Below are 25,631 nucleotides of genomic sequence, written 5' to 3'. Positions count from 1 at the left end.
TGTTGGACAACATCATGAGGGCTGGAGCTACCTTTTTACATAGAATTAGCATACAGGTAGTGTGTTCATGGGTAATAAATCGACTTTCACATGTAATGCAGTACAGAGAATATTGAGTCCTTCAAGAGGCATGAAAGAAAACCATTATTGTGTTGATTGTTCTCTCCACCTCCCTGCAACAGACACAGGATGGATGAATTAAAGTTATCCTACCAGACATAGGAGTCCTGAATGGGCCCACCAGTCTTATATATCTCGCCTGATCGAGCCTGATCGAGCGATGAGCGTGGTATCATGTTGCAAGTGGCTGCATGGCTTAGCTTACTAAATGCAAATGCATAAGAGTAATATTCTTAGCATTCCTAGAGACTATGGCCACACCACACTAAATGCACCCGATCTCGTCTGATCTTGGAAGTTAAGCAGTGTCAGGCCTAGTTAGTACCTGGATGGGAGACCGCCTGGGAATACCAGGTGCTGTAGGCTTTTTTGTGCTCCAAGTTCAGGAAGTGAGCCCTTTCTCAATTGCCTTTTAAAACTGCACGGTCTAGCCGACTAGATGCTTAAAAGTACAAAACTCACTAGGCCCAGAGCCTACGGCCACACCACACTGAATGCGCCTGATCTTGTCTGATCTCAGAAGCTAAGCAGTGTCGGGCCTAGTTAGTACCTGGATGGGAGACCACCTGGGAATACCAGGTGCTGTAGGCTTTTTTGTGCTCCAAGTTCAGGAAGTGAGCCATTTCACAATTGCCTTTCAAAACTGCAAGGTCTAGCCGACTAGATGCTTAAAAGTACAAAACTCACTAGGCCCAGAGCCTACGGCCACACCACACTGAATGCGCCCGATCTCGGAAGCTAAGCAGGGTCGGGCCTAGTTAGTACCTGGATGGGAGACTGCCTGGGAATACCAGGTGCTGTAGGCTTTTTTGTGCTCCATGATTAGTAATTGCACAACTTCTCAATTATTTTTCAAATTTGGTATGTTTCCAAAATAATTGTATACCGTTTTATAGCGGAAATGTTGGACAACATCATGAGGGCTGGAGCTACCTTTTTACATAGAATTAGCATACAGGTAGTGTGTTCATGGGTAATAAATCGACTTTCACATGTAATGCAGTACAGAGAATATTGAGTCCTTCAAGAGGCATGAAAGAAACCCATTATTGTGTTGATTGTTCTCTCCACCTCCCTGCAACAGACACAGGATGGATGAATTAAAGTTATCCTACCAGACATAGGAGTCCTGAATGGGCCCACCAGTCTTATATATCTCGCCTGATCGAGCCTGATCGAGCGATGAGCGTGGTATCATGTTGCAAGTGGCTGCATGGCTTAGCTTACTAAATGCAAATGCATAAGAGTAATATTCTTAGCATTCCTAGAGCCTACGGCCACACCACACTGAATGCACCCGATCTTGTCTGATCTCGGAAGTTAAGCAGTGTCAGGCCTAGTTAGTACCTGGATGGGAGACCGCCTGGGAATACCAGGTGCTGTAGGCTTTTTTGTGCTCCAAGTTCAGGAAGTGAGCCCTTTCTCAATTGCCTTTTAAAACTGCAAGGTCTAGCCGACTAGATGCTTAAAAGTACAAAACTCACTAGGCCCAGAGCCTACGGCCACACCACACTGAATGCGCCTGATCTCGTCTGATCTCAGAAGCTAAGCAGTGTCGGGACTAGTTAGTACCTGGATGGGAGACCGCCTGGGAATACCAGGTGCTGTAGGCTTTTTTGTACTCCAAGTTCAGGAAGTGAGCCATTTCTCAATTGCCTTTCAAAACTGCAAGGTCTAGCCGACTAGATGCTTAAAAGTACAAAACTCACAAGGCCCAGAGCCTACGGCCACACCACACTGAATGCGCCCGATCTCGTCTGATCTCGGAAGCTAAGCAGTGTCGGGCCTCGTTAGTACCTGGATGGGAGACCGCCTGGGAATACCAGGTGCTGTAGGCTTTTTTGTGCTCCAAGTTCAGGAAGTGAGCCATTTCTCAATTGCCTTTGAAAACTGCAAGGTCTAGCTGACTAGATGCTTAAAAGTACAAAACTCACTAGGCCCAGAGCCTACGGCCACACCACACTGATTGCGCCCGATCTCGTCTGATCTCGGAAGCTAAGCAGTGTCGGGCCTAGTTAGTACCTGGATGGGAGACCACCTGGGAATATCAGGTGCTGTAGGCTTTTTTGTGCTCCAAGTTCAGGAAGTGAGCCATTTCACAATTGCCTTTCAAAACTGCAAGGTCTAGCCGACTAGATGCTTAAAAGTACAAAACTCACAAGGCCCAGAGCCTATGGCCACACCACACTGAATGCGTCTGATCTCGGAAGCTAAGCAGTGTCGGGCCTCGTTAGTACCTGGATGGGAGACCGCCTGGGAATACCAGGTGCTGTAGGCTTTTTTGTGCTCCAAGTTCAGGAAGTGAGCCATTTCACAATTGCCTTTCAAAACTGCAAGGTCTAGCCGACTAGATGCTTAAAAGTACAAAACTCACTAGGCCCAGAGCCTACGGACACACCACACTGAATGCGCCCGATCTCGGAAGCTAAGCAGCGTCGGGCCTAGTTAGTACCTGGATGGGAGACTGCCTGGGAATACCAGGTGCTGTAGGCTTTTTTGTGCTCCATGATTAGTAATTGCGCAACTTCTCAATTATTTTTCAAATTTGGTATGTTTCCAAAATAATTGTATCCCGTTTTATAGCGGAAATGTTGGACAACATCATGAGGGCTGGAGCTACCTTTTTACATAGAATTAGCATACAGGTAGTGTGTTCATGGGTAATAAATCGACTTTCACATGTAATGCAGTACAGAGAATATTGAGTCCTTCAAGAGGCATGAAAGAAAACCATTATTGTGTTGATTGTTCTCTCCACCTCCCTGCAACAGACACAGGATGGATGAATTAAAGTTATCCTACCAGACATAGGAGTCCTGAATGGGCCCACCAGTCTTATATATCTCGCCTGATCGAGCCTGATCGAGCGATGAGCGTGGTATCATGTTGCAAGTGGCTGCATGGCTTAGCTTACTAAATGCAAATGCATAAGAGTAATATTCTTAGCATTCCTAGAGCCTACGGCCACACCACACTGAATGCACCTGATCTCGTTTGATCTCGGAAGTTAAGCAGTGTTAGGCCTAGTTAGTATCTGGATGGGAGACCGCCTGGGAATACCAGGTGCTGTAGGCTTTTTTGTGCTCCAAGTTCAGGAAGTGAGCCCTTTCTCAATTGCCTTTCAAAACTGCAAGGTCTAGCCGACTAGATGCTTAAAAGTACAAAACTCACTAGGCCCAGAGCCTACGGCCACACCACACTGAATGCGCCTGATCTCGTCTGATCTCAGAAGCTAAGCAGTGTTGGGCCTAGTTAGTACCTGGATGGGAGACCGCCTGGGAATACCAGGTGCTGTAGGCTTTTTTGTACTCCAAGTTCAGGAAGTGAGCCATTTCTCAATTGCCTTTCAAAACTGCAAGGTCTAGCCGACTAGATGCTTAAAAGTACAAAACTCACAAGGCCCAGAGCCTACGGCCACACCACACTGAATGCGCCCGATCTCGTCTAATCTCGGAAGCTAAGCAGTGTCGGGCCTCGTTAGTACCTGGATGGGAGACCGCCTGGGAATACCAGGTGCTGTAGGCTTTTTTGTGCTCCAAGTTCAGGAAGTGAGCCATTTCACAATTGCCTTTCAAAACTGCAAGGTCTAGCCGACTAGATGCTTAAAAGTACAAAACTCACTAGGCCCAGAGCCTACGGCCACACCACACTGAATGCGCCCGATCTCGGAAGCTAAGCAGGGTCGGGCCTAGTTAGTACCTGGATGGGAGACTGCCTGGGAATACCAGGTGCTGTAGGCTTTTTTGTGCTCCATGATTAGTAATTGCGCAACTTCTCAATTATTTTTCAAATTTGGTATGTTTCCAAAATAATTGTATCCCGTTTTATAGCGGAAATGTTGGACAACATCATGAGGGCTGGAGCTACCTTTTTACATAGAATTAGCATACAGGTAGTGTGTTCATGGGTAATAAATCGACTTTCACATGTAATGCAGTACAGAGAATATTGAGTCCTTCAAGAGGCATGAAAGAAACCCATTATTGTGTTGATTGTTCTCTCCACCTCCCTGCAACAGACACAGGATGGATGAATTAAAGTTATCCTACCAGACATAGGAGTCCTGAATGGGCCCACCAGTCTTATATATCTCGCCTGATCGAGCCTGATCGAGCGATGAGCGTGGTATCATGTTGCAAGTGGCTGCATGGCTTAGCTTACTAAATGCAAATGCATAAGAGTAATATTCTTAGCATTCCTAGAGCCTACGGCCACACCACACTGAATGCACCCGATCTCGTCTGATCTCGGAAGTTAAGCAGTGTCAGGCCTAGTTAGTACCTGGATGGGAGACCGCCTGGGAATACCAGGTGCTGTAGGCTTTTTTGTGCTCCAAGTTCAGGAAGTGAGCCCTTTCTCAATTGCCTTTTAAAACTGCAAGGTCTAGCCGACTAGATGCTTAAAAGTACAAAACTCACAAGGCCCAGAGCCTACGGCCACACCACACTGATTGTGCCCGATCTCGTCTGATCTCGGAAGCTAAGCAGTGTCGGGCCTCGTTAGTACCTGGATGGTAGCCTGCCTGGGAATACCAGGTGCTGTAGGCTTTTTTGTGCTCCAAGTTCAGGAAGTGAGCCATTTCTCAATTGCCTTTCAAAACTGCAAGGTCTAGCTGACTAGATGCTTAAAAGTACAAAACTCACTAGGCCCAGAGACTACGGACACGCCACACTGATTGCGCCCGATCTCGTCTGATCTCGGAAGCTAAGCAGTGTCGGGCCTAGTTAGTACCTGGATGGGAGACCACCTGGGAATACCAGGTGCTGTAGGGTTTTTTGTGCTCCAAGTTCAGGAAGTGAGCCATTTCACAATTGCCTTTCAAAACTGCAAGGTCTAGCCGACTAGATGCTTAAAAGTACAAAACTCACTAGGCCCAGAGCCTACGGCCACACCACACTGAATGCGCCCGATCTCGGAAGCTAAGCAGGGTCGGGCCTAGTTAGTACCTGGATGGGAGACTGCCTGGGAATACCAGGTGCTGTAGGCTTTTTTGTGCTCCATGATTAGTAATTGCACAACTTCTCAATTATTTTTCAAATTTGGTATGTTTCCAAAATAATTGTATCCCGTTTTATAGCGGAAATGTTGGACAACATCATGAGGGCTGGAGCTACCTTTTTACATAGAATTAGCATACAGGTAGTGTGTTCATGGGTAATAAATCGACTTTCACATGTAATGCAGTAGAGAGAATATTGAGTCCTTCAAGAGGCATGAAAGAAACCCATTATTGTGTTGATTGTTCTCTCCACCTCCCTGCAACAGACACAGGATGGATGAATTAAAGTTATCCTACCAGACATAGGAGTCCTGAATGGGCCCACCAGTCTTATATATCTCGCCTGATCGAGCCTGATCGAGCGATGAGCGTGGTATCATGTTGCAAGTGGCTGCATGGCTTAGCTTACTAAATGCAAATGCATAAGAGTAATATTCTTAGCATTCCTAGAGCCTACGGCCACACCACACTGAATGCACCCGATCTCGTCTGATCTCGGAAGTTAAGCAGTGTCAGGCCTAGTTAGTACCTGGATGGGAGACCGCCTGGGAATACCAGGTGCTGTAGGCTTTTTTGTGCTCCAAGTTCAGGAAGTGAGCCCTTTCTCAATTGCCTTTTAAAACTGCAAGGTCTAGCCGACTAGATGCTTAAAAGTACAAAACTCACTAGGCCCAGAGCCTACGGCCACACCACACTGAATGCGCCTGATCTCGTCTGATCTCAGAAGCTAAGCAGTGTCGGGCCTAGTTAGTACCTGGATGGGAGACCGCCTGGGAATACCAGGTGCTGTAGGCTTTTTTGTACTCCAAGTTCAGGAAGTGAGCCATTTCTCAATTGCCTTTCAAAACTGCAAGGTCTAGCCGACTAGATGCTTAAAAGTACAAAACTCACAAGGCCCAGAGCCTACGGCCACACCACACTGAATGCGCCCGATCTCGTCTGATCTCGGAAGCTAAGCAGTGTCGGGCCTCGTTAGTACCTGGATGGGAGACCGCCTGGGAATACCAGGTGCTGTAGGCTTTTTTGTGCTCCAAGTTCAGGAAGTGAGCCATTTCTCAATTGCCTTTCAAAACTGCAAGGTCTAGCTGACTAGATGCTTAAAAGTACAAAACTCACTAGGCCCAGAGCCTACGGCCACACCACACTGATTGCGCCCGATCTCGTCTGATCAAGGAAGCTAAGCAGTGTCGGGCCTAGTTAGTACCTGGATGGGAGACCACCTGGGAATACCAGGTGCTGTAGGCTTTTTTGTGCTCCAAGTTCAGGAAGTGAGCCATTTCACAATTGCCTTTCAAAACTGCAAGGTCTAGCCGACTAGATGCTTAAAAGTACAAAACTCACTAGGCCCAGAGCCTACGGCCACACCACACTGAATGCGCCCGATCTCGGAAGCTAAGCAGGGACGGGCCTAGTTAGTACCTGGATGGGAGACTGCCTGGGAATACCAGGTGCTGTAGGCTTTTTTGTGCTCCATGATTAGTAATTGCGCAACTTCTCAATTATTTTTCAAATTTGGTATGTTTCCAAAATAATTGTATACCGTTTTATAGCGGAAATGTTGGACAACATCATGAGGGCTGGAGCTACATTTTTACATAGAATTAGCATACAGGTAGTGTGTTCATGGGTAATAAATCGACTTTCACATGTAATGCAGTACAGAGAATATTGAGTCCTTCAAGAGGCATGAAAGAAAACCATTATTGTGTTGATTGTTCTCTCCACCTCCCTGCAACAGACACAGGATGGATGAATTAAAGTTATCCTACCAGACATAGGAGTCCTGAATGGGCCCACCAGTCTTATATATCTCGCCTGATCGAGCCTGATCGAGCGATGAGCGTGGTATCATGTTGCAAGTGGCTGCATGGCTTAGCTTACTAAATGCAAATGCATAAGAGTAATATTCTTAGCATTCCTAGAGCCTACGGCCACACCACACTGAATGCACCCGATCTTGTCTGATCTCGGAAGTTAAGCAGTGTTAGGCCTAGTTAGTACCTGGATGGGAGACCGCCTGGGAATACCAGGTGCTGTAGGCTTTTTTGTGCTCCAAGTTCAGGAAGTGAGCCCTTTCTCAATTGCCTTTCAAAACTGCAAGGTCTAGCCGACTAGATGCTTAAAAGTACAAAACTCACTAGGCCCAGAGCCTACGGCCACACCACACTGAATGCGCCTGATCTCGTCTGATCTCAGAAGCTAAGCAGTGTCGGGCCTAGTTAGTACCTGGATGGGAGACCGCCTGGGAATACCAGGTGCTGTAGGCTTTTTTGTACTCCAAGTTCAGGAAGTGAGCCATTTCTCAATTGCCTTTCAAAACTGCAAGGTCTAGCCGACTAGATGCTTAAAAGTACAAAACTCACAAGGCCCAGAGCCTACGGCCACACCCCACTGAATGCGCCCGATCTCGTCTGATCTCGGAAGCTAAGCAGTGTCGGGCCTCGTTAGTACCTGGATGGGAGACAGCCTGGGAATACCAGGTGCTGTAGGCTTTTTTGTGCTCCAAGTTCAGGAAGTGAGCCATTTCTCAATTGCCTTTGAAAACTGCAAGGTCTAGCTGACTAGATGCTTAAAAGTACAAAACTCACTAGGCCCAGAGCCTACGGCCACACCACACTGAATGCGCCCGATCTCGGAAGCTAAGCAGGGTCGGGCCTAGTTAGTACCTGGATGGGAGACTGCCTGGGAATACCAGGTGCTGTAGGCTTTTTTGTGCTCCATGATTAGTAATTGCACAACTTCTCAATTATTTTTCAAATTTGGTATGTTTCCAAAATAATTGTATACCGTTTTATAGCGGAAATGTTGGACAACATCATGAGGGCTGGAGCTACCTTTTTACATAGAATTAGCATACAGGTAGTGTGTTCATGGGTAATAAATCGACTTTCACATGTAATGCAGTACAGAGAATATTGAGTCCTTCAAGAGGCATGAAAGAAACCCATTATTGTGTTGATTGTTCTCTCCACCTCCCTGCAACAGACACAGGATGGATGAATTAAAGTTATCCTACCAGACATAGGAGTCCTGAATGGGCCCACCAGTCTTATATATCTCGCCTGATCGAGCCTGATCGAGCGATGAGCGTGGTATCATGTTGCAAGTGGCTGCATGGCTTAGCTTACTAAATGCAAATGCATAAGAGTAATATTCTTAGCATTCCTAGAGCCTACGGCCACACCACACTGAATGCACCCGATCTTGTCTGATCTCGGAAGTTAAGCAGTGTCAGGCCTAGTTAGTACCTGGATGGGAGACCGCCTGGGAATACCAGGTGCTGTAGGCTTTTTTGTGCTCCAAGTTCAGGAAGTGAGCCCTTTCTCAATTGCCTTTTAAAACTGCAAGGTCTAGCCGACTAGATGCTTAAAAGTACAAAACTCACTAGGCCCAGAGCCTACGGCCACACCACACTGAATGCGCCTGATCTCGTCTGATCTCAGAAGCTAAGCAGTGTCGGGACTAGTTAGTACCTGGATGGGAGACCGCCTGGGAATACCAGGTGCTGTAGGCTTTTTTGTACTCCAAGTTCAGGAAGTGAGCCATTTCTCAATTGCCTTTCAAAACTGCAAGGTCTAGCCGACTAGATGCTTAAAAGTACAAAACTCACAAGGCCCAGAGCCTACGGCCACACCACACTGAATGCGCCCGATCTCGTCTGATCTCGGAAGCTAAGCAGTGTCGGGCCTCGTTAGTACCTGGATGGGAGACCGCCTGGGAATACCAGGTGCTGTAGGCTTTTTTGTGCTCCAAGTTCAGGAAGTGAGCCATTTCTCAATTGCCTTTGAAAACTGCAAGGTCTAGCTGACTAGATGCTTAAAAGTACAAAACTCACTAGGCCCAGAGCCTACGGCCACACCACACTGATTGCGCCCGATCTCGTCTGATCTCGGAAGCTAAGCAGTGTCGGGCCTAGTTAGTACCTGGATGGGAGACCACCTGGGAATATCAGGTGCTGTAGGCTTTTTTGTGCTCCAAGTTCAGGAAGTGAGCCATTTCACAATTGCCTTTCAAAACTGCAAGGTCTAGCCGACTAGATGCTTAAAAGTACAAAACTCACAAGGCCCAGAGCCTATGGCCACACCACACTGAATGCGTCTGATCTCGGAAGCTAAGCAGTGTCGGGCCTCGTTAGTACCTGGATGGGAGACCGCCTGGGAATACCAGGTGCTGTAGGCTTTTTTGTGCTCCAAGTTCAGGAAGTGAGCCATTTCACAATTGCCTTTCAAAACTGCAAGGTCTAGCCGACTAGATGCTTAAAAGTACAAAACTCACTAGGCCCAGAGCCTACGGACACACCACACTGAATGCGCCCGATCTCGGAAGCTAAGCAGCGTCGGGCCTAGTTAGTACCTGGATGGGAGACTGCCTGGGAATACCAGGTGCTGTAGGCTTTTTTGTGCTCCATGATTAGTAATTGCGCAACTTCTCAATTATTTTTCAAATTTGGTATGTTTCCAAAATAATTGTATCCCGTTTTATAGCGGAAATGTTGGACAACATCATGAGGGCTGGAGCTACCTTTTTACATAGAATTAGCATACAGGTAGTGTGTTCATGGGTAATAAATCGACTTTCACATGTAATGCAGTACAGAGAATATTGAGTCCTTCAAGAGGCATGAAAGAAAACCATTATTGTGTTGATTGTTCTCTCCACCTCCCTGCAACAGACACAGGATGGATGAATTAAAGTTATCCTACCAGACATAGGAGTCCTGAATGGGCCCACCAGTCTTATATATCTCGCCTGATCGAGCCTGATCGAGCGATGAGCGTGGTATCATGTTGCAAGTGGCTGCATGGCTTAGCTTACTAAATGCAAATGCATAAGAGTAATATTCTTAGCATTCCTAGAGCCTACGGCCACACCACACTGAATGCACCTGATCTCGTTTGATCTCGGAAGTTAAGCAGTGTTAGGCCTAGTTAGTATCTGGATGGGAGACCGCCTGGGAATACCAGGTGCTGTAGGCTTTTTTGTGCTCCAAGTTCAGGAAGTGAGCCCTTTCTCAATTGCCTTTCAAAACTGCAAGGTCTAGCCGACTAGATGCTTAAAAGTACAAAACTCACTAGGCCCAGAGCCTACGGCCACACCACACTGAATGCGCCTGATCTCGTCTGATCTCAGAAGCTAAGCAGTGTTGGGCCTAGTTAGTACCTGGATGGGAGACCGCCTGGGAATACCAGGTGCTGTAGGCTTTTTTGTACTCCAAGTTCAGGAAGTGAGCCATTTCTCAATTGCCTTTCAAAACTGCAAGGTCTAGCCGACTAGATGCTTAAAAGTACAAAACTCACAAGGCCCAGAGCCTACGGCCACACCACACTGAATGCGCCCGATCTCGTCTGATCTCGGAAGCTAAGCAGTGTCGGGCCTCGTTAGTACCTGGATGGGAGACCGCCTGGGAATACCAGGTGCTGTAGGCTTTTTTGTGCTCCAAGTTCAGGAAGTGAGCCATTTCACAATTGCCTTTCAAAACTGCAAGGTCTAGCCGACTAGATGCTTAAAAGTACAAAACTCACTAGGCCCAGAGCCTACGGCCACACCACACTGAATGCGCCCGATCTCGGAAGCTAAGCAGGGTCGGGCCTAGTTAGTACCTGGATGGGAGACTGCCTGGGAATACCAGGTGCTGTAGGCTTTTTTGTGCTCCATGATTAGTAATTGCGCAACTTCTCAATTATTTTTCAAATTTGGTATGTTTCCAAAATAATTGTATCCCGTTTTATAGCGGAAATGTTGGACAACATCATGAGGGCTGGAGCTACCTTTTTACATAGAATTAGCATACAGGTAGTGTGTTCATGGGTAATAAATCGACTTTCACATGTAATGCAGTACAGAGAATATTGAGTCCTTCAAGAGGCATGAAAGAAACCCATTATTGTGTTGATTGTTCTCTCCACCTCCCTGCAACAGACACAGGATGGATGAATTAAAGTTATCCTACCAGACATAGGAGTCCTGAATGGGCCCACCAGTCTTATATATCTCGCCTGATCGAGCCTGATCGAGCGATGAGCGTGGTATCATGTTGCAAGTGGCTGCATGGCTTAGCTTACTAAATGCAAATGCATAAGAGTAATATTCTTAGCATTCCTAGAGCCTACGGCCACACCACACTGAATGCACCCGATCTCGTCTGATCTCGGAAGTTAAGCAGTGTCAGGCCTAGTTAGTACCTGGATGGGAGACCGCCTGGGAATACCAGGTGCTGTAGGCTTTTTTGTGCTCCAAGTTCAGGAAGTGAGCCCTTTCTCAATTGCCTTTTAAAACTGCAAGGTCTAGCCGACTAGATGCTTAAAAGTACAAAACTCACAAGGCCCAGAGCCTACGGCCACACCACACTGATTGTGCCCGATCTCGTCTGATCTCGGAAGCTAAGCAGTGTCGGGCCTCGTTAGTACCTGGATGGTAGCCCGCCTGGGAATACCAGGTGCTGTAGGCTTTTTTGTGCTCCAAGTTCAGGAAGTGAGCCATTTCTCAATTGCCTTTCAAAACTGCAAGGTCTAGCTGACTAGATGCTTAAAAGTACAAAACTCACTAGGCCCAGAGACTACGGACACGCCACACTGATTGCGCCCGATCTCGTCTGATCTCGGAAGCTAAGCAGTGTCGGGCCTAGTTAGTACCTGGATGGGAGACCACCTGGGAATACCAGGTGCTGTAGGGTTTTTTGTGCTCCAAGTTCAGGAAGTGAGCCATTTCACAATTGCCTTTCAAAACTGCAAGGTCTAGCCGACTAGATGCTTAAAAGTACAAAACTCACTAGGCCCAGAGCCTACGGCCACACCACACTGAATGCGCCCGATCTCGGAAGCTAAGCAGGGTCGGGCCTAGTTAGTACCTGGATGGGAGACTGCCTGGGAATACCAGGTGCTGTAGGCTTTTTTGTGCTCCATGATTAGTAATTGCACAACTTCTCAATTATTTTTCAAATTTGGTATGTTTCCAAAATAATTGTATCCCGTTTTATAGCGGAAATGTTGGACAACATCATGAGGGCTGGAGCTACCTTTTTACATAGAATTAGCATACAGGTAGTGTGTTCATGGGTAATAAATCGACTTTCACATGTAATGCAGTAGAGAGAATATTGAGTCCTTCAAGAGGCATGAAAGAAACCCATTATTGTGTTGATTGTTCTCTCCACCTCCCTGCAACAGACACAGGATGGATGAATTAAAGTTATCCTACCAGACATAGGAGTCCTGAATGGGCCCACCAGTCTTATATATCTCGCCTGATCGAGCCTGATCGAGCGATGAGCGTGGTATCATGTTGCAAGTGGCTGCATGGCTTAGCTTACTAAATGCAAATGCATAAGAGTAATATTCTTAGCATTCCTAGAGCCTACGGCCACACCACACTGAATGCACCCGATCTCGTCTGATCTCGGAAGTTAAGCAGTGTCAGGCCTAGTTAGTACCTGGATGGGAGACCGCCTGGGAATACCAGGTGCTGTAGGCTTTTTTGTGCTCCAAGTTCAGGAAGTGAGCCCTTTCTCAATTGCCTTTTAAAACTGCAAGGTCTAGCCGACTAGATGCTTAAAAGTACAAAACTCACTAGGCCCAGAGCCTACGGCCACACCACACTGAATGCGCCTGATCTCGTCTGATCTCAGAAGCTAAGCAGTGTCGGGCCTAGTTAGTACCTGGATGGGAGACCGCCTGGGAATACCAGGTGCTGTAGGCTTTTTTGTACTCCAAGTTCAGGAAGTGAGCCATTTCTCAATTGCCTTTCAAAACTGCAAGGTCTAGCCGACTAGATGCTTAAAAGTACAAAACTCACAAGGCCCAGAGCCTACGGCCACACCACACTGAATGCGCCCGATCTCGTCTGATCTCGGAAGCTAAGCAGTGTCGGGCCTCGTTAGTACCTGGATGGGAGACCGCCTGGGAATACCAGGTGCTGTAGGCTTTTTTGTGCTCCAAGTTCAGGAAGTGAGCCATTTCTCAATTGCCTTTCAAAACTGCAAGGTCTAGCTGACTAGATGCTTAAAAGTACAAAACTCACTAGGCCCAGAGCCTACGGCCACACCACACTGATTGCGCCCGATCTCGTCTGATCAAGGAAGCTAAGCAGTGTCGGGCCTAGTTAGTACCTGGATGGGAGACCACCTGGGAATACCAGGTGCTGTAGGCTTTTTTGTGCTCCAAGTTCAGGAAGTGAGCCATTTCACAATTGCCTTTCAAAACTGCAAGGTCTAGCCGACTAGATGCTTAAAAGTACAAAACTCACTAGGCCCAGAGCCTACGGCCACACCACACTGAATGCGCCCGATCTCGGAAGCTAAGCAGGGACGGGCCTAGTTAGTACCTGGATGGGAGACTGCCTGGGAATACCAGGTGCTGTAGGCTTTTTTGTGCTCCATGATTAGTAATTGCGCAACTTCTCAATTATTTTTCAAATTTGGTATGTTTCCAAAATAATTGTATACCGTTTTATAGCGGAAATGTTGGACAACATCATGAGGGCTGGAGCTACATTTTTACATAGAATTAGCATACAGGTAGTGTGTTCATGGGTAATAAATCGACTTTCACATGTAATGCAGTACAGAGAATATTGAGTCCTTCAAGAGGCATGAAAGAAAACCATTATTGTGTTGATTGTTCTCTCCACCTCCCTGCAACAGACACAGGATGGATGAATTAAAGTTATCCTACCAGACATAGGAGTCCTGAATGGGCCCACCAGTCTTATATATCTCGCCTGATCGAGCCTGATCGAGCGATGAGCGTGGTATCATGTTGCAAGTGGCTGCATGGCTTAGCTTACTAAATGCAAATGCATAAGAGTAATATTCTTAGCATTCCTAGAGCCTACGGCCACACCACACTGAATGCACCCGATCTTGTCTGATCTCGGAAGTTAAGCAGTGTTAGGCCTAGTTAGTACCTGGATGGGAGACCGCCTGGGAATACCAGGTGCTGTAGGCTTTTTTGTGCTCCAAGTTCAGGAAGTGAGCCCTTTCTCAATTGCCTTTCAAAACTGCAAGGTCTAGCCGACTAGATGCTTAAAAGTACAAAACTCACTAGGCCCAGAGCCTACGGCCACACCACACTGAATGCGCCTGATCTCGTCTGATCTCAGAAGCTAAGCAGTGTCGGGCCTAGTTAGTACCTGGATGGGAGACCGCCTGGGAATACCAGGTGCTGTAGGCTTTTTTGTACTCCAAGTTCAGGAAGTGAGCCATTTCTCAATTGCCTTTCAAAACTGCAAGGTCTAGCCGACTAGATGCTTAAAAGTACAAAACTCACAAGGCCCAGAGCCTACGGCCACACCCCACTGAATGCGCCCGATCTCGTCTGATCTCGGAAGCTAAGCAGTGTCGGGCCTCGTTAGTACCTGGATGGGAGACAGCCTGGGAATACCAGGTGCTGTAGGCTTTTTTGTGCTCCAAGTTCAGGAAGTGAGCCATTTCTCAATTGCCTTTGAAAACTGCAAGGTCTAGCTGACTAGATGCTTAAAAGTACAAAACTCACTAGGCCCAGAGCCTACGGCCACACCACACTGATTGCGCCCGATCTCGTCTGATCTCGGAAGCTAAGCAGTGTCGGGCCTAGTTAGTACCTGGATGGGAGACCACCTGGGAATACCAGGTGCTGTAGGCTTTTTTGTGCTCCAAGCTCAGGAAGTGAGCCATTTCACAATTGCCTTTCAAAACTGCAAGGTCTAGCCGACTAGATGCTTAAAAGTACAAAACTCACAAGGCCCAGAGCCTACGGCCACACCACACTGAATGCGTCTGATCTCGGAAGCTAAGCAGTGTCGGGCCTCGTTAGTACCTGGATGGGAGACCGCCTGGGAATACCAGGTGCTGTAGGCTTTTTTGTGCTCCAAGTTCAGGAAGTGAGCCATTTCACAATTGCCTTTCAAAACTGCAAGGTCTAGCCGACTAGATGCTTAAAAGTACAAAACTCACTAGGCCCAGAGCCTACGGCCACACCACACTGAATGCGCCCGATTTCGGAAGCTAAGCAGGGTCGGGCCTAGTTAGTACCTGGATGGGAGACTGCCTGGGAATACCAGGTGCTGTAGGCTTTTTTGTGCTCCATGATTAGTAATTGCGCAACTTCTCAATTATTTTTCAAATTTGGTATGTTTCCAAAATAATTGTATACCGTTTTATAGCGGAAATGTTGGACAACATCATGAGGGCTGGAGCTACCTTTTTACATAGAATTAGCATACAGGTAGTGTGTTCATGGGTAATAAATCGACTTTCACATGTAATGCAGTACAGAGAATATTGAGTCCTTCAAGAGGCATGAAAGAAAACCATTATTGTGTTGATTGTTCTCTCCACCTCCCTGCAACAGACACAGGATGGATGAATTAAAGTTATCCTACCAGACATAGGAGTCCTGAATGGGCCCACCAGTCTTATATATCTCGCCTGATCGAGCCTGATCGAGCGATGAGCGTGGTATCATGTTGCAAGTGGCTGCATGGCTTAGCTTACTAAATGCAAATGCATAAGAGTAATATTCTTAGCATTCCTAGAGACTACGGCCACACCACACTGAATGCACCCGATCTCGTCTGATCTTGGAAGTTAAGCAGTGTCAGGCCTAGTTAGTACCTGGATGGGAGACCGCCTGGGAATACCAGGTGCTGTAGGCTTTTTTGTGCTCCAAGTTCAGGAAGTGAGCCCTTTCTCAATTGCCTTTTAAAACTGCACGGTCTAGCCGACTAGATGCTTAAAAGTACAAAACTCACTAGGCCCAGAGCCTACGGCCACACCACACTGAATGCGCCTGATCTTGTCTGATCTCAGAAGCTAAGCAGTGTCGGGCCTAGTTAGTACCTGGATGGGAGACCACCTGGGAATACCAGGTGCTGTAGGCTTTTTTGTGCTCCAAGTTCAGGAAGTGAGCCATTTCACAATTGCCTTTCAAAACTGCAAGGTCTAGCCGACTAGATGCTTAAAAGTACAAAACTCACTAGGCCCAGAGCCTACGGCCACACCACACTGAATGCGCCCGATCTCGTCTGATCTCGGAAGCTAAGCAGTGTCGGGCCTCGTTAGTACCTGGATGGGAGACCGCCTGGGAATACCAGGTGCTGTAGGCTTTTTTGTGCTCCAAGTTCAGGAAGTGAGCCATTTCTCAATTGCCTTTCAAAACTGCAAGGTCTAGCTGACTAGATGCTTAAAAGTACAAAACTCACTAGGCCCAGACCCTAAGGCCACACCACACTGATTGCGCCCGATCTCGTCTGATCAAGGAAGCTAAGCAGTGTCGGGCCTAGTTAGTACCTGGATGGGAGACCACCTGGGAATACCAGGTGCTGTAGGCTTTTTTGTGCTCCAAGTTCAGGAAGTGAGCCATTTCACAATTGCCTTTCAAAACTGCAAGGTCTAGCCGACTAGATGCTTAAAAGTACAAAACTCACTAGGCCCAGAGCCTACGGCCACACCACACTGAATGCGCCCGATCTCGGAAGCTAAGCAGGGTCGGGCCTAGTTAGTACCTGGATGGGAGACTGCCTGCGAATACCAGGTGCTGTAGGCTTTTTTGTGCTCCATGATTAGTAATTGCGCAACTTCTCAATTATTTTTCAAATTTGGTATGTTTCCAAAATAATTGTATACCGTTTTATAGCGGAAATGTTGGACAACATCATGAGGGCTGGAGCTACCTTTTTACATAGAATTAGCATACAGGTAGTGTGTTCATGGGTAATAAATCGACTTTCACATGTAATGCAGTACAGAGAATATTGAGTCCTTCAAGAGGCATGAAAGAAAACCATTATTGTGTTGATTGTTCTCTCCACCTCCCTGCAACAGACACAGGATGGATGAATTAAAGTTATCCTACCAGACATAGGAGTCCTGAATGGGCCCACCAGTCTTATATATCTCGCCTGATCGAGCCTGATCGAGCGATGAGCGTGGTATCATGTTGCAAGTGGCTGCATGGCTTAGCTTACTAAATGCAAATGCATAAGAGTAATATTCTTAGCATTCCTAGAGCCTACGGCCACACCACACTGAATGCACCCGATCTTGTCTGATCTCGGAAGTTAAGCAGTGTTAGGCCTAGTTAGTACCTGGATGGGAGACCGCCTGGGAATACCAGGTGCTGTAGGCTTTTTTGTGCTCCAAGTTCAGGAAGTGAGCCCTTTCTCAATTGCCTTTTAAAACTGCAAGGTCTAGCCGACTAGATGCTTAAAAGTACAAAACTCACTAGGCCCAGAGCCTACGGCCACACCACACTGAATGCGCCTGATCTCGTCTGATCTCAGAAGCTAAGCAGTGTCGGGCCTAGTTAGTACCTGGATGGGAGACCGCCTGGGAATACCAGGTGCTGTAGGCTTTTTTGTACTCCAAGTTCAGGAAGTGAGCCATTTCTCAATTGCCTTTCAAAACTGCAAGGTCTAGCCGACTAGATGCTTAAAAGTACAAAACTCACAAGGCCCAGAGCCTACGGCCACACCACACTGAATGCGCCTGATCTCGTCTGATCTCGGAAGCTAAGCAGTGTCGGGCCTCGTTAGTACCTGGATGGGAGACCGCCTGGGAATACCAGGTGCTGTAGGCTTTTTTGTGCTCCAAGTTCAGGAAGTGAGCCATTTCTCAATTGCCTTTGAAAACTGCAAGGTCTAGCTGACTAGATGCTTAAAAGTACAAAACTCACTAGGCCCAGAGCCTACGGCCACACCACACTGATTGCGCCCGATCTCGTCTGATCTCGGAAGCTAAACAGTGTCGGGCCTAGTTAGTACCTGGATGGGAGACCACCTGGGAATATCAGGTGCTGTAGGCTTTTTTGTGCTCCAAGTTCAGGAAGTGAGCCATTTCACAATTGCCTTTCAAAACTGCAAGGTCTAGCCGACTAGATGCTTAAAAGTACAAAACTCACAAGGCCCAGAGCCTACGGCCACACCACACTGAATGCGTCTGATCTCGGAAGCTAAGCAGTGTCGGGCCTTGTTAGTACCTGGATGGGAGACCGCCTGGGAATACCAGGTGCTGTAGGCTTTTTTGTGCTCCAAGTTCAGGAAGTGAGCCATTTCACAATTGCCTTTCAAAACTGCAAGGTCTAGCAGACTAGATGCTTAAAAGTACAAAACTCACTAGGCCCAGAGCCTACGGCCACACCACACTGAATGCGCCCGATCTCCGAAGCTAAGCAGGGTCGGGCCTAGTTAGTACCTGGATGGGAGACTGCCTGGGAATACCAGGTGCTGTAGGCTTTTTTGTGCTCCATGATTAGTAATTGCGCAACTTCTCAATTATTTTTCAAATTTGGTATGTTTCCAAAATAATTGTATACCGTTTTATAGCGGAAATGTTGGACAACATCATGAGGGCTGGAGCTACCTTTTTACATAGAATTAGCATACAGGTAGTGTGTTCATGGGTAATAAATCGACTTTCACATGAAATGCAGTACAGAGAATATTGAGTCCTTCAAGAGGCATGAAAGAAAACCATTATTGTGTTGATTGTTCTCTCCACCTCCCTGCAACAGACACAGGATGGATGAATTAAAGTTATCCTACCAGACATAGGAGTCCTGAATGGGCCCACCAGTCTTATATATCTCGCCTGATCGAGCCTGATCGAGCGATGAGCGTGGTATCATGTTGCAAGTGGCTGCATGGCTTAGCTTACTAAATGCAAATGCATAAGAGTAATATTCTTAGCATTCCTAGAGACTACGGCCACACCACACTGAATGCACCCGATCTCGTCTGATTTTGGAAGTTAAGCAGTGTCAGGCCTAGTTAGTACCTGGATGGGAGACCGCCTGGGAATACCAGGTGCTGTAGGCTTTTTTGTGCTCCAAGTTCAGGAAGTGAGCCCTTTCTCAATTGCCTTTTAAAACTGCACGGTCTAGCCGACTAGATGCTTAAAAGTACAAAACTCACTAGGCCCAGAGCCTACGGCCACACCACACTGAATGCGCCTGATCTTGTCTGATCTCAGAAGCTAAGCAGTGTCGGGCCTAGTTAGTACCTGGATGGGAGACCACCTGGGAATACCAGGTGCTGTAGGCTTTTTTGTGCTCCAAGTTCAGGAAGTGAGCCATTTCACAATTGCCTTTCAAAACTGCAAGGTCTAGCCGACTAGATGCTTAAAAGTACAAAACTCACTAGGCCCAGAGCCTACGGCCACACCACACTGAATGCGCCCGATCTCGGAAGCTAAGCAGGGTCGGGCCTAGTTAGTACCTGGATGGGAGACTGCCTGGGAATACCAGGTGCTGTAGGCTTTTTTGTGCTCCATGATTAGTAATTGCGCAACTTCTCAATTATTTTTCAAATTTGGTATGTTTCCAAAATAATTGTATCCCGTTTTATAGCGGAAATGTTGGACAACATCATGAGGGCTGGAGCTACCTTTTTACATAGAATTAGCATACAGGTAGTGTGTTCATGGGTAATAAATCGACTTTCACATGTAATGCAGTACAGAGAATATTGAGTCCTTCAAGAGGCATGAAAGAAAACCATTATTGTGTTGATTGTTCTCTCCACCTCCCTGCAACAGACACAGGATGGATGAATTAAAGTTATCCTACCAGACATAGGAGTCCTGAATGGGCCCACCAGTCTTATATATCTCGCCTGATCGAGCCTGATCGAGCGATGAGCGTGGTATCATGTTGCAAGTGGCTGCATGGCTTAGCTTACTAAATGCAAATGCATAAGAGTAATATTCTTAGCATTCCTAGAGCCTACGGCCACACCACACTGAATGCACCTGATCTCGTCTGATCTCGGAAGTTAAGCAGTGTTAGGCCTAGTTAGTACCTGGATGGGAGACCGCCTGGGAATACCAGGTGCTGTAGGCTTTTTTGTGCTCCAAGTTCAGGAAGTGAGCCCTTTCTCAATTGCCTTTCAAAACTGCAAGGTCTAGCCGACTAGATGCTTAAAAGTACAAAACTCACTAGGCCCAGAGCCTACGGCCACACCACACTGAATGCGCCTGATCTCGTCTGATCTCAGAAGCTAAGCAGTGTTGGGCCTAGTTAGTACCTGGATGGGAGACCGCCTGGGAATACCAGGTGCTGTAGGCTTTTTTGTACTCCAAGTTCAGGAAGTGAGCCATTTCTCAATTGCCTTTCAAAACTGCAAGGTCTAGCCGACTAGATGCTTAAAAGTACAAAACTCACAATGCCCAGAGCCTACGGCCACACCACACTGAATGCGCCCGATCTCATCTGATCTCGGAAGCTAAGCAGTGTCGGGCCTCGTTAGTACCTGGATGGGAGACCGCCTGGGAATACCAGGTGCTGTAGGCTTTTTTTGTGCTCCAAGTTCAGGAAGTGAGCCATTTCACAATTGCCTTTCAAAACTGCAAGGTCTAGCCGACTAGATGCTTAAAAGTACAAAACTCACTAGGCCCAGAGCCTACAGTCACACCACACTGAATGCGCCCGATCTCGGAAGCTAAGCAGGGTCGGGCCTAGTTAGTACCTGGATGGGAGACTGCCTGGGAATACCAGGTGCTGTAGGCTTTTTTGTGCTCCATGATTAGTAATTGCGCAACTTCTCAATTATTTTTCAAATTTGGTATGTTTCCAAAATAATTGTATCCCGTTTTATAGCGGAAATGTTGGACAACATCATGAGGGCTGGAGCTACCTTTTTACATAGAATTAGCATACAGGTAGTGTGTTCATGGGTAATAAATCGACTTTCACATGTAATGCAGTACAGAGAATATTGAGTCCTTCAAGAGGCATGAAAGAAACCCATTATTGTGTTGATTGTTCTCTCCACCTCCCTGCAACAGACACAGGATGGATGAATTAAAGTTATCCTACCAGACATAGGAGTCCTGAATGGGCCCACCAGTCTTATATATCTCGCCTGATCGAGCCTGATCGAGCGATGAGCGTGGTATCATGTTGCAAGTGGCTGCATGGCTTAGCTTACTAAATGCAAATGCATAAGAGTAATATTCTTAGCATTCCTAGAGCCTACGGCCACACCACACTGAATGCACCCGATCTCGTCTGATCTCGGAAGTTAAGCAGTGTCAGGCCTAGTTAGTACCTGGATGGGAGACCGCCTGGGAATACCAGGTGCTGTAAGCTTTTTTGTGCTCCAAGTTCAGGAAGTGAGCCCTTTCTCAATTGCCTTTTAAAACTGCAAGGTCTAGCCGACTAGATGCTTAAAAGTACAAAACTCACAAGGCCCAGAGCCTACGGCCACACCACACTGAATGTGCCCGATCTCGTCTGATCTCGGAAGCTAAGCAGTGTCGGGCCTCGTTAGTACCTGGATGGGAGCCCGCCTGGGAATACCAGGTGCTGTAGGCTTTTTTGTGCTCCAAGTTCAGGAAGTGAGCCATTTCTCAATTGCCTTTCAAAACTGCAAGGTCTAGCTGACTAGATGCTTAAAAGTACAAAACTCACTAGGCCCAGAGACTACGGACACACCACACTGATTGCGCCCAATCTCGTCTGATCTCGGAAGCTAAGCAGTGTCGGGCCTAGTTAGTACCTGGATGGGAGACCACCTGGGAATACCAGGTGCTGTAGGCTTTTTTGTGCTCCAAGTTCAGGAAGTGAGCCATTTCACAATTGCCTTTCAAAACTGCAAGGTCTAGCCGACTAGATGCTTAAAAGTACAAAACTCACTAGGCCCAGAGCCTACGGCCACACCACACTGAATGCGCCCGATCTCGGAAACTAAGCAGGGTCAGGCCTAGTTAGTACCTGGATGGGAGACTGCCTGGGAATACCAGGTGCTGTAGGCTTTTTTGTGCTCCATGATTAGTAATTGCACAACTTCTCAATTATTTTTCAAATTTGGTATGTTTCCAAAATAATTGTATCCCGTTTTATAGCGGAAATGTTGGACAACATCATGAGGGCTGGAGCTACCTTTTTACATAGAATTAGCATACAGGTAGTGTGTTCATGGGTTATAAATCGACTTTCACATGTAATGCAGTACAGAGAATATTGAGTCCTTCAAGAGGCATGAAAGAAACCCATTATTGTGTTGATTGTTCTCTCCACCTCCCTGCAACAGACACAGGATGGATGAATTAAAGTTATCCTACCAGACATAGGAGTCCTGAATGGGCCCACCAGTCTTATATATCTCGCCTGATCGAGCCTGATCGAGCGATGAGCGTGGTATCATGTTGCAAGTGGCTGCATGGCTTAGCTTACTAAATGCAAATGCATAAGAGTAATATTCTTAGCATTCCTAGAGCCTACGGCCACACCACACTGAATGCACCCGATCTCGTCTGATCTCGGAAGTTAAGCAGTGTTAGGCCTAGTTAGTACCTGGATGGGAGACCGCCTGGGAATACCAGGTGCTGTAGGCTTTTTTGTGCTCCAAGTTCAGGAAGTGAGCCCTTTCTCAATTGCCTTTCAAAACTGCAAGGTCTAGCCGACTAGATGCTTAAAAGTACAAAACTCACTAGGCCCAGAGCCTACGGCCACACCACACTGAATGCGCCTGATCTCGTCTGATCTCAGAAGCTAAGCAGTGTTGGGCCTAGTTAGTACCTGGATGGGAGACCGCCTGGGAATACCAGGTGCTGTAGGCTTTTTTGTACTCCAAGTTCAGGAAGTGAGCCATTTCTCAATTGCCTTTCAAAACTGCAAGGTCTAGCCGACTAGATGCTTAAAAGTACAAAACTCACAAGGCCCAGAGCCTACGGCCACACCACACTGAATGCGCCCGATCTTGTCTGATCTCGGAAGCTAAGCAGTGTCGGGCCTCGTTAGTACCTGGATGGGAGACCGCCTGGGAATACCAGGTGCTGTAGGCTTTTTTGTGCTCCAAGTTCAGGAAGTGAGCCATTTCACAATTGCCTTTCAAAACTGCAAGGTCTAGCCGACTAGATGCTTAAAAGTACAAAACTCACTAGGCCCAGAGCCTACGGCCACACCACACTGAATGCGCCCGATCTCGGAAGCTAAGCAGGGTCGGGCCTAGTTAGTACCTGGATGGGAGACTGCCTGGGAATACCAGGTGCTGTAGGCTTTTTTGTGCTCCATGATTAGTAATTGCGCAACTTCTCAATTATTTTTCAAATTTGGTATGTTTCCAAAATAATTGTATCCCGTTTTATAGCGGAAATGTTGGACAACATCATGAGGGCTGGAGCTACCTTTTTACATAGAATTAGCATACAGGTAGTGTGTTCATGGGTAATAAATCGACTTTCACATGTAATGCAGTACAGAGAATATTGAGTCCTTCAAGAGGCATGAAAGAAACCCATTATTGTGTTGATTGTTCTCTCCACCTCCCTGCAACAGACACAGGATGGATGAATTAAAGTTATCCTACCAGACATAGGAGTCCTGAATGGGCCCACCAGTCTTATATATCTCGCCTGATCGAGCCTGATTGAGCGATGAGCGTGGTATCATGTTGCAAGTGGCTGCATGGCTTAGCTTACTAAATGCAAATGCATAAGAGTAATATTCTTAGCATTCCTAGAGCCTACGGCCACACCACACTGAATGCACCCGATCTCGTCTGATCTCGGAAGTTAAGCAGTGTCAGGCCTAGTTAGTACCTGGATGGGAGACCGCCTGGGAATACCAGGTGCTGTAGGCTTTTTTGTGCTCCAAGTTCAGGAAGTGAGCCCTTTCTCAATTGCCTTTTAAAACTGCAAGGTCTAGCCGACTAGATGCTTAAAAGTACAAAACTCACAAGGCCCAGAGCCTACGGCCACACCACACTGATTGTGCCCGATCTCGTCTGATCTCGGAAGCTAAGCAGTGTCGGGCCTCGTTAGTACCTGGATGGGAGCCTGCCTGGGAATACCAGGTGCTGTAGGCTTTTTTGTGCTCCAAGTTCAGGAAGTGAGCCATTTCTCAATTGCCTTTCAAAACTGCAAGGTCTAGCTGACTAGATGCTTAAAAGTACAAAACTCACTAGGCCCAGAGACTACAGACACACCACACTGATTGCGCCCGATCTCGTCTGATCTCGGAAGCTACGCAGTGTCGGGCCTAGTTAGTACCTGGATGGGAGACCACCTGGGAATACCAGGTGCTGTAGGCTTTTTTGTGCTCCAAGTTCAGGAAGTGAGCCATTTCACAATTGCCTTTCAAAACTGCAAGGTCTAGCCGACTAGATGCTTAAAAGTACAAAACTCACTAGGCCCAGAGCCTACGGCCACACCACACTGAATGCGCCCGATCTCGGAAGCTAAGCAGGGTCGGGCCTAGTTAGTACCTGGATGGGAGACTGCCTGGGAATACCAGGTGCTGTAGGCTTTATTGTGCTCCATGATTAGTAATTGCACAACTTCTCAATTATTTTTCAAATTTGGTATGTTTCCAAAATAATTGTATCCCGTTTTATAGCGGAAATGTTGGACAACATCATGAGGGCTGGAGCTACCTTTTTACATAGAATTAGCATACAGGTAGTGTGTTCATGGGTAATAAATCGACTTTCACATGTAATGCAGTACAGAGAATATTGAGTCCTTCAAGAGGCATGAAAGAAACCCATTATTGTGTTGATTGTTCTCTCCACCTCCCTGCAACAGACACAGGATGGATGAATTAAAGTTATCCTACCAGACATAGGAGTCCTGAATGGGCCCACCAGTCTTATATATCTCGCCTGATCGAGCCTGATCGAGCGATGAGCGTGGTATCATGTTGCAAGTGGCTGCATGGCTTAGCTTACTAAATGCAAATGCATAAGAGTAATATTCTTAGCATTCCTAGAGCCTACGGCCACACCACACTGAATGCACCCGATCTCGTCTGATCTCGGAAGTTAAGCAGTGTCAGGCCTAGTTAGTACCTGGATGGGAGACCGCCTGGGAATACCAGGTGCTGTAGGCTTTTTTGTGCTCCAAGTTCAGGAAGTGAGCCCTTTCTCAATTGCCTTTTAAAACTGCAAGGTCTAGCCGACTAGATGCTTAAAAGTACAAAACTCACTAGGCCCAGAGCCTACGGCCACACCACACTGAATGCGCCTGATCTCGTCTGATCTCAGAAGCTAAGCAGTGTCGGGCCTAGTTAGTACCTGGATGGGAGACCGCCTGGGAATACCAGGTGCTGTAGGCTTTTTTGTACTCCAAGTTCAGGAAGTGAGCCATTTCTCAATTGCCTTTCAAAACTGCAAGGTCTAGCCGACTAGATGCTTAAAAGTACAAAACTCACAAGGCCCAGAGCCTACGGCCACACCACACTGAATGCGCCCGATCTCGTCTGATCTCGGAAGCTAAGCAGTGTCGGGCCTCGTTAGTACCTGGATGGGAGACCGCCTGGGAATACCAGGTGCTGTAGGCTTTTTTGTGCTCCAAGTTCAGGAAGTGAGCCATTTCTCAATTGCCTTTCAAAACTGCAAGGTCTAGCTGACTAGATGCTTAAAAGTACAAAACTCACTAGGCCCAGAGCCTACGGCCACACCACACTGATTGCGCCCGATCTCGTCTGATCAAGGAAGCTAAGCAGTGTCGGGCCTAGTTAGTACCTGGATGGGAGACCACCTGGGAATACCAGGTGCTGTAGGCTTTTTTGTGCTCCAAGTTCAGGAAGTGAGCCATTTCACA

The 25,631-nt window shown here is 47.2% G+C and overlaps 53 non-coding genes and 32 pseudogenes across 53 annotated transcripts; all 85 read left to right on the top strand.

Moving 5' to 3' along the window:
• Positions 1-367: 367 nt before the first annotated feature.
• On the top strand, positions 368-486 carry LOC138455464 (5S ribosomal RNA; annotated as a pseudogene).
• A 106-nt stretch (positions 487-592) lies between these two features.
• Positions 593-711, top strand: LOC138463116 (5S ribosomal RNA). The gene has a single exon (XR_011265701.1). It is a non-coding gene; the product is annotated as a 5S ribosomal RNA (ribosomal RNA).
• A 106-nt stretch (positions 712-817) lies between these two features.
• On the top strand, positions 818-926 carry LOC138456847 (5S ribosomal RNA; annotated as a pseudogene).
• Positions 927-1,389: 463 nt separating this feature from the next.
• LOC138464622 (5S ribosomal RNA) lies at positions 1,390-1,508 on the top strand. Its single transcript, XR_011267200.1, has one exon. It is a non-coding gene; the product is annotated as a 5S ribosomal RNA (ribosomal RNA).
• A 106-nt stretch (positions 1,509-1,614) lies between these two features.
• Positions 1,615-1,733, top strand: LOC138465099 (5S ribosomal RNA). The gene has a single exon (XR_011267674.1). It is a non-coding gene; the product is annotated as a 5S ribosomal RNA (ribosomal RNA).
• Positions 1,734-1,839: 106 nt separating this feature from the next.
• LOC138462038 (5S ribosomal RNA) lies at positions 1,840-1,958 on the top strand. Its single transcript, XR_011264641.1, has one exon. It is a non-coding gene; the product is annotated as a 5S ribosomal RNA (ribosomal RNA).
• Positions 1,959-2,064: 106 nt separating this feature from the next.
• LOC138462440 (5S ribosomal RNA) lies at positions 2,065-2,183 on the top strand. The gene has a single exon (XR_011265035.1). It is a non-coding gene; the product is annotated as a 5S ribosomal RNA (ribosomal RNA).
• A 106-nt stretch (positions 2,184-2,289) lies between these two features.
• On the top strand, positions 2,290-2,398 carry LOC138458271 (5S ribosomal RNA; annotated as a pseudogene).
• A 106-nt stretch (positions 2,399-2,504) lies between these two features.
• LOC138458590 (5S ribosomal RNA) lies at positions 2,505-2,613 on the top strand (annotated as a pseudogene).
• A 463-nt stretch (positions 2,614-3,076) lies between these two features.
• LOC138453984 (5S ribosomal RNA) lies at positions 3,077-3,195 on the top strand. Its single transcript, XR_011260681.1, has one exon. It is a non-coding gene; the product is annotated as a 5S ribosomal RNA (ribosomal RNA).
• A 106-nt stretch (positions 3,196-3,301) lies between these two features.
• LOC138455294 (5S ribosomal RNA) lies at positions 3,302-3,420 on the top strand. Its single transcript, XR_011261932.1, has one exon. It is a non-coding gene; the product is annotated as a 5S ribosomal RNA (ribosomal RNA).
• A 106-nt stretch (positions 3,421-3,526) lies between these two features.
• LOC138454063 (5S ribosomal RNA) lies at positions 3,527-3,645 on the top strand. The gene has a single exon (XR_011260756.1). It is a non-coding gene; the product is annotated as a 5S ribosomal RNA (ribosomal RNA).
• Positions 3,646-3,751: 106 nt separating this feature from the next.
• LOC138456845 (5S ribosomal RNA) lies at positions 3,752-3,860 on the top strand (annotated as a pseudogene).
• Positions 3,861-4,323: 463 nt separating this feature from the next.
• On the top strand, positions 4,324-4,442 carry LOC138461338 (5S ribosomal RNA). Its single transcript, XR_011263957.1, has one exon. It is a non-coding gene; the product is annotated as a 5S ribosomal RNA (ribosomal RNA).
• Positions 4,443-4,548: 106 nt separating this feature from the next.
• Positions 4,549-4,667, top strand: LOC138455758 (5S ribosomal RNA; annotated as a pseudogene).
• Positions 4,668-4,773: 106 nt separating this feature from the next.
• Positions 4,774-4,892, top strand: LOC138455710 (5S ribosomal RNA; annotated as a pseudogene).
• A 106-nt stretch (positions 4,893-4,998) lies between these two features.
• On the top strand, positions 4,999-5,107 carry LOC138456844 (5S ribosomal RNA; annotated as a pseudogene).
• Positions 5,108-5,570: 463 nt separating this feature from the next.
• On the top strand, positions 5,571-5,689 carry LOC138461336 (5S ribosomal RNA). Its single transcript, XR_011263956.1, has one exon. It is a non-coding gene; the product is annotated as a 5S ribosomal RNA (ribosomal RNA).
• A 106-nt stretch (positions 5,690-5,795) lies between these two features.
• LOC138454083 (5S ribosomal RNA) lies at positions 5,796-5,914 on the top strand. Its single transcript, XR_011260776.1, has one exon. It is a non-coding gene; the product is annotated as a 5S ribosomal RNA (ribosomal RNA).
• A 106-nt stretch (positions 5,915-6,020) lies between these two features.
• Positions 6,021-6,139, top strand: LOC138462037 (5S ribosomal RNA). Its single transcript, XR_011264640.1, has one exon. It is a non-coding gene; the product is annotated as a 5S ribosomal RNA (ribosomal RNA).
• A 106-nt stretch (positions 6,140-6,245) lies between these two features.
• Positions 6,246-6,364, top strand: LOC138455415 (5S ribosomal RNA; annotated as a pseudogene).
• A 106-nt stretch (positions 6,365-6,470) lies between these two features.
• On the top strand, positions 6,471-6,579 carry LOC138457761 (5S ribosomal RNA; annotated as a pseudogene).
• Positions 6,580-7,042: 463 nt separating this feature from the next.
• LOC138463355 (5S ribosomal RNA) lies at positions 7,043-7,161 on the top strand. The gene has a single exon (XR_011265942.1). It is a non-coding gene; the product is annotated as a 5S ribosomal RNA (ribosomal RNA).
• A 106-nt stretch (positions 7,162-7,267) lies between these two features.
• LOC138454072 (5S ribosomal RNA) lies at positions 7,268-7,386 on the top strand. Its single transcript, XR_011260765.1, has one exon. It is a non-coding gene; the product is annotated as a 5S ribosomal RNA (ribosomal RNA).
• Positions 7,387-7,492: 106 nt separating this feature from the next.
• LOC138455051 (5S ribosomal RNA) lies at positions 7,493-7,611 on the top strand. The gene has a single exon (XR_011261697.1). It is a non-coding gene; the product is annotated as a 5S ribosomal RNA (ribosomal RNA).
• A 106-nt stretch (positions 7,612-7,717) lies between these two features.
• LOC138456843 (5S ribosomal RNA) lies at positions 7,718-7,826 on the top strand (annotated as a pseudogene).
• A 463-nt stretch (positions 7,827-8,289) lies between these two features.
• On the top strand, positions 8,290-8,408 carry LOC138464621 (5S ribosomal RNA). The gene has a single exon (XR_011267198.1). It is a non-coding gene; the product is annotated as a 5S ribosomal RNA (ribosomal RNA).
• Positions 8,409-8,514: 106 nt separating this feature from the next.
• On the top strand, positions 8,515-8,633 carry LOC138465098 (5S ribosomal RNA). The gene has a single exon (XR_011267673.1). It is a non-coding gene; the product is annotated as a 5S ribosomal RNA (ribosomal RNA).
• Positions 8,634-8,739: 106 nt separating this feature from the next.
• On the top strand, positions 8,740-8,858 carry LOC138462036 (5S ribosomal RNA). Its single transcript, XR_011264638.1, has one exon. It is a non-coding gene; the product is annotated as a 5S ribosomal RNA (ribosomal RNA).
• A 106-nt stretch (positions 8,859-8,964) lies between these two features.
• On the top strand, positions 8,965-9,083 carry LOC138462438 (5S ribosomal RNA). Its single transcript, XR_011265034.1, has one exon. It is a non-coding gene; the product is annotated as a 5S ribosomal RNA (ribosomal RNA).
• A 106-nt stretch (positions 9,084-9,189) lies between these two features.
• On the top strand, positions 9,190-9,298 carry LOC138458270 (5S ribosomal RNA; annotated as a pseudogene).
• A 106-nt stretch (positions 9,299-9,404) lies between these two features.
• LOC138458589 (5S ribosomal RNA) lies at positions 9,405-9,513 on the top strand (annotated as a pseudogene).
• Positions 9,514-9,976: 463 nt separating this feature from the next.
• LOC138453983 (5S ribosomal RNA) lies at positions 9,977-10,095 on the top strand. The gene has a single exon (XR_011260680.1). It is a non-coding gene; the product is annotated as a 5S ribosomal RNA (ribosomal RNA).
• A 106-nt stretch (positions 10,096-10,201) lies between these two features.
• LOC138455178 (5S ribosomal RNA) lies at positions 10,202-10,320 on the top strand. Its single transcript, XR_011261820.1, has one exon. It is a non-coding gene; the product is annotated as a 5S ribosomal RNA (ribosomal RNA).
• Positions 10,321-10,426: 106 nt separating this feature from the next.
• LOC138462035 (5S ribosomal RNA) lies at positions 10,427-10,545 on the top strand. Its single transcript, XR_011264637.1, has one exon. It is a non-coding gene; the product is annotated as a 5S ribosomal RNA (ribosomal RNA).
• A 106-nt stretch (positions 10,546-10,651) lies between these two features.
• On the top strand, positions 10,652-10,760 carry LOC138456842 (5S ribosomal RNA; annotated as a pseudogene).
• Positions 10,761-11,223: 463 nt separating this feature from the next.
• On the top strand, positions 11,224-11,342 carry LOC138461335 (5S ribosomal RNA). Its single transcript, XR_011263955.1, has one exon. It is a non-coding gene; the product is annotated as a 5S ribosomal RNA (ribosomal RNA).
• Positions 11,343-11,448: 106 nt separating this feature from the next.
• LOC138455283 (5S ribosomal RNA) lies at positions 11,449-11,567 on the top strand. The gene has a single exon (XR_011261921.1). It is a non-coding gene; the product is annotated as a 5S ribosomal RNA (ribosomal RNA).
• Positions 11,568-11,673: 106 nt separating this feature from the next.
• On the top strand, positions 11,674-11,792 carry LOC138455709 (5S ribosomal RNA; annotated as a pseudogene).
• A 106-nt stretch (positions 11,793-11,898) lies between these two features.
• Positions 11,899-12,007, top strand: LOC138456841 (5S ribosomal RNA; annotated as a pseudogene).
• A 463-nt stretch (positions 12,008-12,470) lies between these two features.
• Positions 12,471-12,589, top strand: LOC138461334 (5S ribosomal RNA). Its single transcript, XR_011263954.1, has one exon. It is a non-coding gene; the product is annotated as a 5S ribosomal RNA (ribosomal RNA).
• A 106-nt stretch (positions 12,590-12,695) lies between these two features.
• Positions 12,696-12,814, top strand: LOC138454061 (5S ribosomal RNA). Its single transcript, XR_011260754.1, has one exon. It is a non-coding gene; the product is annotated as a 5S ribosomal RNA (ribosomal RNA).
• Positions 12,815-12,920: 106 nt separating this feature from the next.
• Positions 12,921-13,039, top strand: LOC138462034 (5S ribosomal RNA). The gene has a single exon (XR_011264636.1). It is a non-coding gene; the product is annotated as a 5S ribosomal RNA (ribosomal RNA).
• Positions 13,040-13,145: 106 nt separating this feature from the next.
• On the top strand, positions 13,146-13,264 carry LOC138455414 (5S ribosomal RNA; annotated as a pseudogene).
• Positions 13,265-13,370: 106 nt separating this feature from the next.
• LOC138457760 (5S ribosomal RNA) lies at positions 13,371-13,479 on the top strand (annotated as a pseudogene).
• Positions 13,480-13,942: 463 nt separating this feature from the next.
• Positions 13,943-14,061, top strand: LOC138463354 (5S ribosomal RNA). The gene has a single exon (XR_011265941.1). It is a non-coding gene; the product is annotated as a 5S ribosomal RNA (ribosomal RNA).
• A 106-nt stretch (positions 14,062-14,167) lies between these two features.
• On the top strand, positions 14,168-14,286 carry LOC138454049 (5S ribosomal RNA). The gene has a single exon (XR_011260743.1). It is a non-coding gene; the product is annotated as a 5S ribosomal RNA (ribosomal RNA).
• A 106-nt stretch (positions 14,287-14,392) lies between these two features.
• On the top strand, positions 14,393-14,511 carry LOC138455050 (5S ribosomal RNA). Its single transcript, XR_011261696.1, has one exon. It is a non-coding gene; the product is annotated as a 5S ribosomal RNA (ribosomal RNA).
• A 106-nt stretch (positions 14,512-14,617) lies between these two features.
• LOC138459930 (5S ribosomal RNA) lies at positions 14,618-14,736 on the top strand. The gene has a single exon (XR_011262709.1). It is a non-coding gene; the product is annotated as a 5S ribosomal RNA (ribosomal RNA).
• A 106-nt stretch (positions 14,737-14,842) lies between these two features.
• Positions 14,843-14,951, top strand: LOC138457919 (5S ribosomal RNA; annotated as a pseudogene).
• Positions 14,952-15,057: 106 nt separating this feature from the next.
• Positions 15,058-15,166, top strand: LOC138458090 (5S ribosomal RNA; annotated as a pseudogene).
• A 463-nt stretch (positions 15,167-15,629) lies between these two features.
• Positions 15,630-15,748, top strand: LOC138454284 (5S ribosomal RNA). The gene has a single exon (XR_011260969.1). It is a non-coding gene; the product is annotated as a 5S ribosomal RNA (ribosomal RNA).
• A 106-nt stretch (positions 15,749-15,854) lies between these two features.
• Positions 15,855-15,973, top strand: LOC138463115 (5S ribosomal RNA). Its single transcript, XR_011265700.1, has one exon. It is a non-coding gene; the product is annotated as a 5S ribosomal RNA (ribosomal RNA).
• Positions 15,974-16,079: 106 nt separating this feature from the next.
• Positions 16,080-16,198, top strand: LOC138462031 (5S ribosomal RNA). Its single transcript, XR_011264634.1, has one exon. It is a non-coding gene; the product is annotated as a 5S ribosomal RNA (ribosomal RNA).
• Positions 16,199-16,304: 106 nt separating this feature from the next.
• Positions 16,305-16,423, top strand: LOC138457493 (5S ribosomal RNA; annotated as a pseudogene).
• Positions 16,424-16,529: 106 nt separating this feature from the next.
• On the top strand, positions 16,530-16,638 carry LOC138458278 (5S ribosomal RNA; annotated as a pseudogene).
• Positions 16,639-17,101: 463 nt separating this feature from the next.
• Positions 17,102-17,220, top strand: LOC138463353 (5S ribosomal RNA). Its single transcript, XR_011265940.1, has one exon. It is a non-coding gene; the product is annotated as a 5S ribosomal RNA (ribosomal RNA).
• Positions 17,221-17,326: 106 nt separating this feature from the next.
• On the top strand, positions 17,327-17,445 carry LOC138454037 (5S ribosomal RNA). Its single transcript, XR_011260732.1, has one exon. It is a non-coding gene; the product is annotated as a 5S ribosomal RNA (ribosomal RNA).
• A 106-nt stretch (positions 17,446-17,551) lies between these two features.
• LOC138463748 (5S ribosomal RNA) lies at positions 17,552-17,670 on the top strand. Its single transcript, XR_011266334.1, has one exon. It is a non-coding gene; the product is annotated as a 5S ribosomal RNA (ribosomal RNA).
• Positions 17,671-17,776: 106 nt separating this feature from the next.
• Positions 17,777-17,895, top strand: LOC138463140 (5S ribosomal RNA). The gene has a single exon (XR_011265725.1). It is a non-coding gene; the product is annotated as a 5S ribosomal RNA (ribosomal RNA).
• Positions 17,896-18,001: 106 nt separating this feature from the next.
• LOC138457585 (5S ribosomal RNA) lies at positions 18,002-18,110 on the top strand (annotated as a pseudogene).
• A 106-nt stretch (positions 18,111-18,216) lies between these two features.
• On the top strand, positions 18,217-18,325 carry LOC138458784 (5S ribosomal RNA; annotated as a pseudogene).
• Positions 18,326-18,788: 463 nt separating this feature from the next.
• On the top strand, positions 18,789-18,907 carry LOC138455173 (5S ribosomal RNA). Its single transcript, XR_011261815.1, has one exon. It is a non-coding gene; the product is annotated as a 5S ribosomal RNA (ribosomal RNA).
• Positions 18,908-19,013: 106 nt separating this feature from the next.
• Positions 19,014-19,132, top strand: LOC138463113 (5S ribosomal RNA). Its single transcript, XR_011265699.1, has one exon. It is a non-coding gene; the product is annotated as a 5S ribosomal RNA (ribosomal RNA).
• A 106-nt stretch (positions 19,133-19,238) lies between these two features.
• Positions 19,239-19,347, top strand: LOC138456840 (5S ribosomal RNA; annotated as a pseudogene).
• A 463-nt stretch (positions 19,348-19,810) lies between these two features.
• LOC138462569 (5S ribosomal RNA) lies at positions 19,811-19,929 on the top strand. The gene has a single exon (XR_011265165.1). It is a non-coding gene; the product is annotated as a 5S ribosomal RNA (ribosomal RNA).
• Positions 19,930-20,035: 106 nt separating this feature from the next.
• On the top strand, positions 20,036-20,154 carry LOC138455062 (5S ribosomal RNA). Its single transcript, XR_011261707.1, has one exon. It is a non-coding gene; the product is annotated as a 5S ribosomal RNA (ribosomal RNA).
• A 106-nt stretch (positions 20,155-20,260) lies between these two features.
• On the top strand, positions 20,261-20,379 carry LOC138461021 (5S ribosomal RNA). The gene has a single exon (XR_011263666.1). It is a non-coding gene; the product is annotated as a 5S ribosomal RNA (ribosomal RNA).
• A 107-nt stretch (positions 20,380-20,486) lies between these two features.
• On the top strand, positions 20,487-20,595 carry LOC138457655 (5S ribosomal RNA; annotated as a pseudogene).
• Positions 20,596-21,058: 463 nt separating this feature from the next.
• On the top strand, positions 21,059-21,177 carry LOC138463830 (5S ribosomal RNA). The gene has a single exon (XR_011266415.1). It is a non-coding gene; the product is annotated as a 5S ribosomal RNA (ribosomal RNA).
• A 106-nt stretch (positions 21,178-21,283) lies between these two features.
• Positions 21,284-21,402, top strand: LOC138454041 (5S ribosomal RNA). The gene has a single exon (XR_011260735.1). It is a non-coding gene; the product is annotated as a 5S ribosomal RNA (ribosomal RNA).
• Positions 21,403-21,508: 106 nt separating this feature from the next.
• LOC138455536 (5S ribosomal RNA) lies at positions 21,509-21,627 on the top strand (annotated as a pseudogene).
• A 106-nt stretch (positions 21,628-21,733) lies between these two features.
• Positions 21,734-21,842, top strand: LOC138459468 (5S ribosomal RNA; annotated as a pseudogene).
• A 463-nt stretch (positions 21,843-22,305) lies between these two features.
• On the top strand, positions 22,306-22,424 carry LOC138457959 (5S ribosomal RNA). The gene has a single exon (XR_011262332.1). It is a non-coding gene; the product is annotated as a 5S ribosomal RNA (ribosomal RNA).
• Positions 22,425-22,530: 106 nt separating this feature from the next.
• On the top strand, positions 22,531-22,649 carry LOC138454944 (5S ribosomal RNA). Its single transcript, XR_011261599.1, has one exon. It is a non-coding gene; the product is annotated as a 5S ribosomal RNA (ribosomal RNA).
• Positions 22,650-22,755: 106 nt separating this feature from the next.
• LOC138465125 (5S ribosomal RNA) lies at positions 22,756-22,874 on the top strand. The gene has a single exon (XR_011267700.1). It is a non-coding gene; the product is annotated as a 5S ribosomal RNA (ribosomal RNA).
• A 106-nt stretch (positions 22,875-22,980) lies between these two features.
• LOC138456839 (5S ribosomal RNA) lies at positions 22,981-23,089 on the top strand (annotated as a pseudogene).
• A 463-nt stretch (positions 23,090-23,552) lies between these two features.
• Positions 23,553-23,671, top strand: LOC138461333 (5S ribosomal RNA). The gene has a single exon (XR_011263953.1). It is a non-coding gene; the product is annotated as a 5S ribosomal RNA (ribosomal RNA).
• A 106-nt stretch (positions 23,672-23,777) lies between these two features.
• Positions 23,778-23,896, top strand: LOC138455286 (5S ribosomal RNA). Its single transcript, XR_011261924.1, has one exon. It is a non-coding gene; the product is annotated as a 5S ribosomal RNA (ribosomal RNA).
• A 106-nt stretch (positions 23,897-24,002) lies between these two features.
• LOC138455579 (5S ribosomal RNA) lies at positions 24,003-24,121 on the top strand (annotated as a pseudogene).
• A 106-nt stretch (positions 24,122-24,227) lies between these two features.
• LOC138456838 (5S ribosomal RNA) lies at positions 24,228-24,336 on the top strand (annotated as a pseudogene).
• Positions 24,337-24,799: 463 nt separating this feature from the next.
• Positions 24,800-24,918, top strand: LOC138461332 (5S ribosomal RNA). The gene has a single exon (XR_011263952.1). It is a non-coding gene; the product is annotated as a 5S ribosomal RNA (ribosomal RNA).
• A 106-nt stretch (positions 24,919-25,024) lies between these two features.
• Positions 25,025-25,143, top strand: LOC138454026 (5S ribosomal RNA). The gene has a single exon (XR_011260721.1). It is a non-coding gene; the product is annotated as a 5S ribosomal RNA (ribosomal RNA).
• A 106-nt stretch (positions 25,144-25,249) lies between these two features.
• On the top strand, positions 25,250-25,368 carry LOC138462030 (5S ribosomal RNA). Its single transcript, XR_011264633.1, has one exon. It is a non-coding gene; the product is annotated as a 5S ribosomal RNA (ribosomal RNA).
• Positions 25,369-25,474: 106 nt separating this feature from the next.
• LOC138455413 (5S ribosomal RNA) lies at positions 25,475-25,593 on the top strand (annotated as a pseudogene).
• The last annotated feature ends 38 nt before the right edge of the window (positions 25,594-25,631 follow it).

The sequence above is a fragment of the Ambystoma mexicanum genome, chromosome 4p, assembly GCF_040938575.1.
Source record: "Ambystoma mexicanum isolate Mex_15411 chromosome 4p, UKY_AmexF1_1, whole genome shotgun sequence".
NCBI lineage: Eukaryota > Metazoa > Chordata > Amphibia > Caudata > Ambystomatidae > Ambystoma > Ambystoma mexicanum.
Note: the sequence above shows the minus strand (reverse complement) of the source record. Positions and strands in the feature narration are given on the sequence as shown.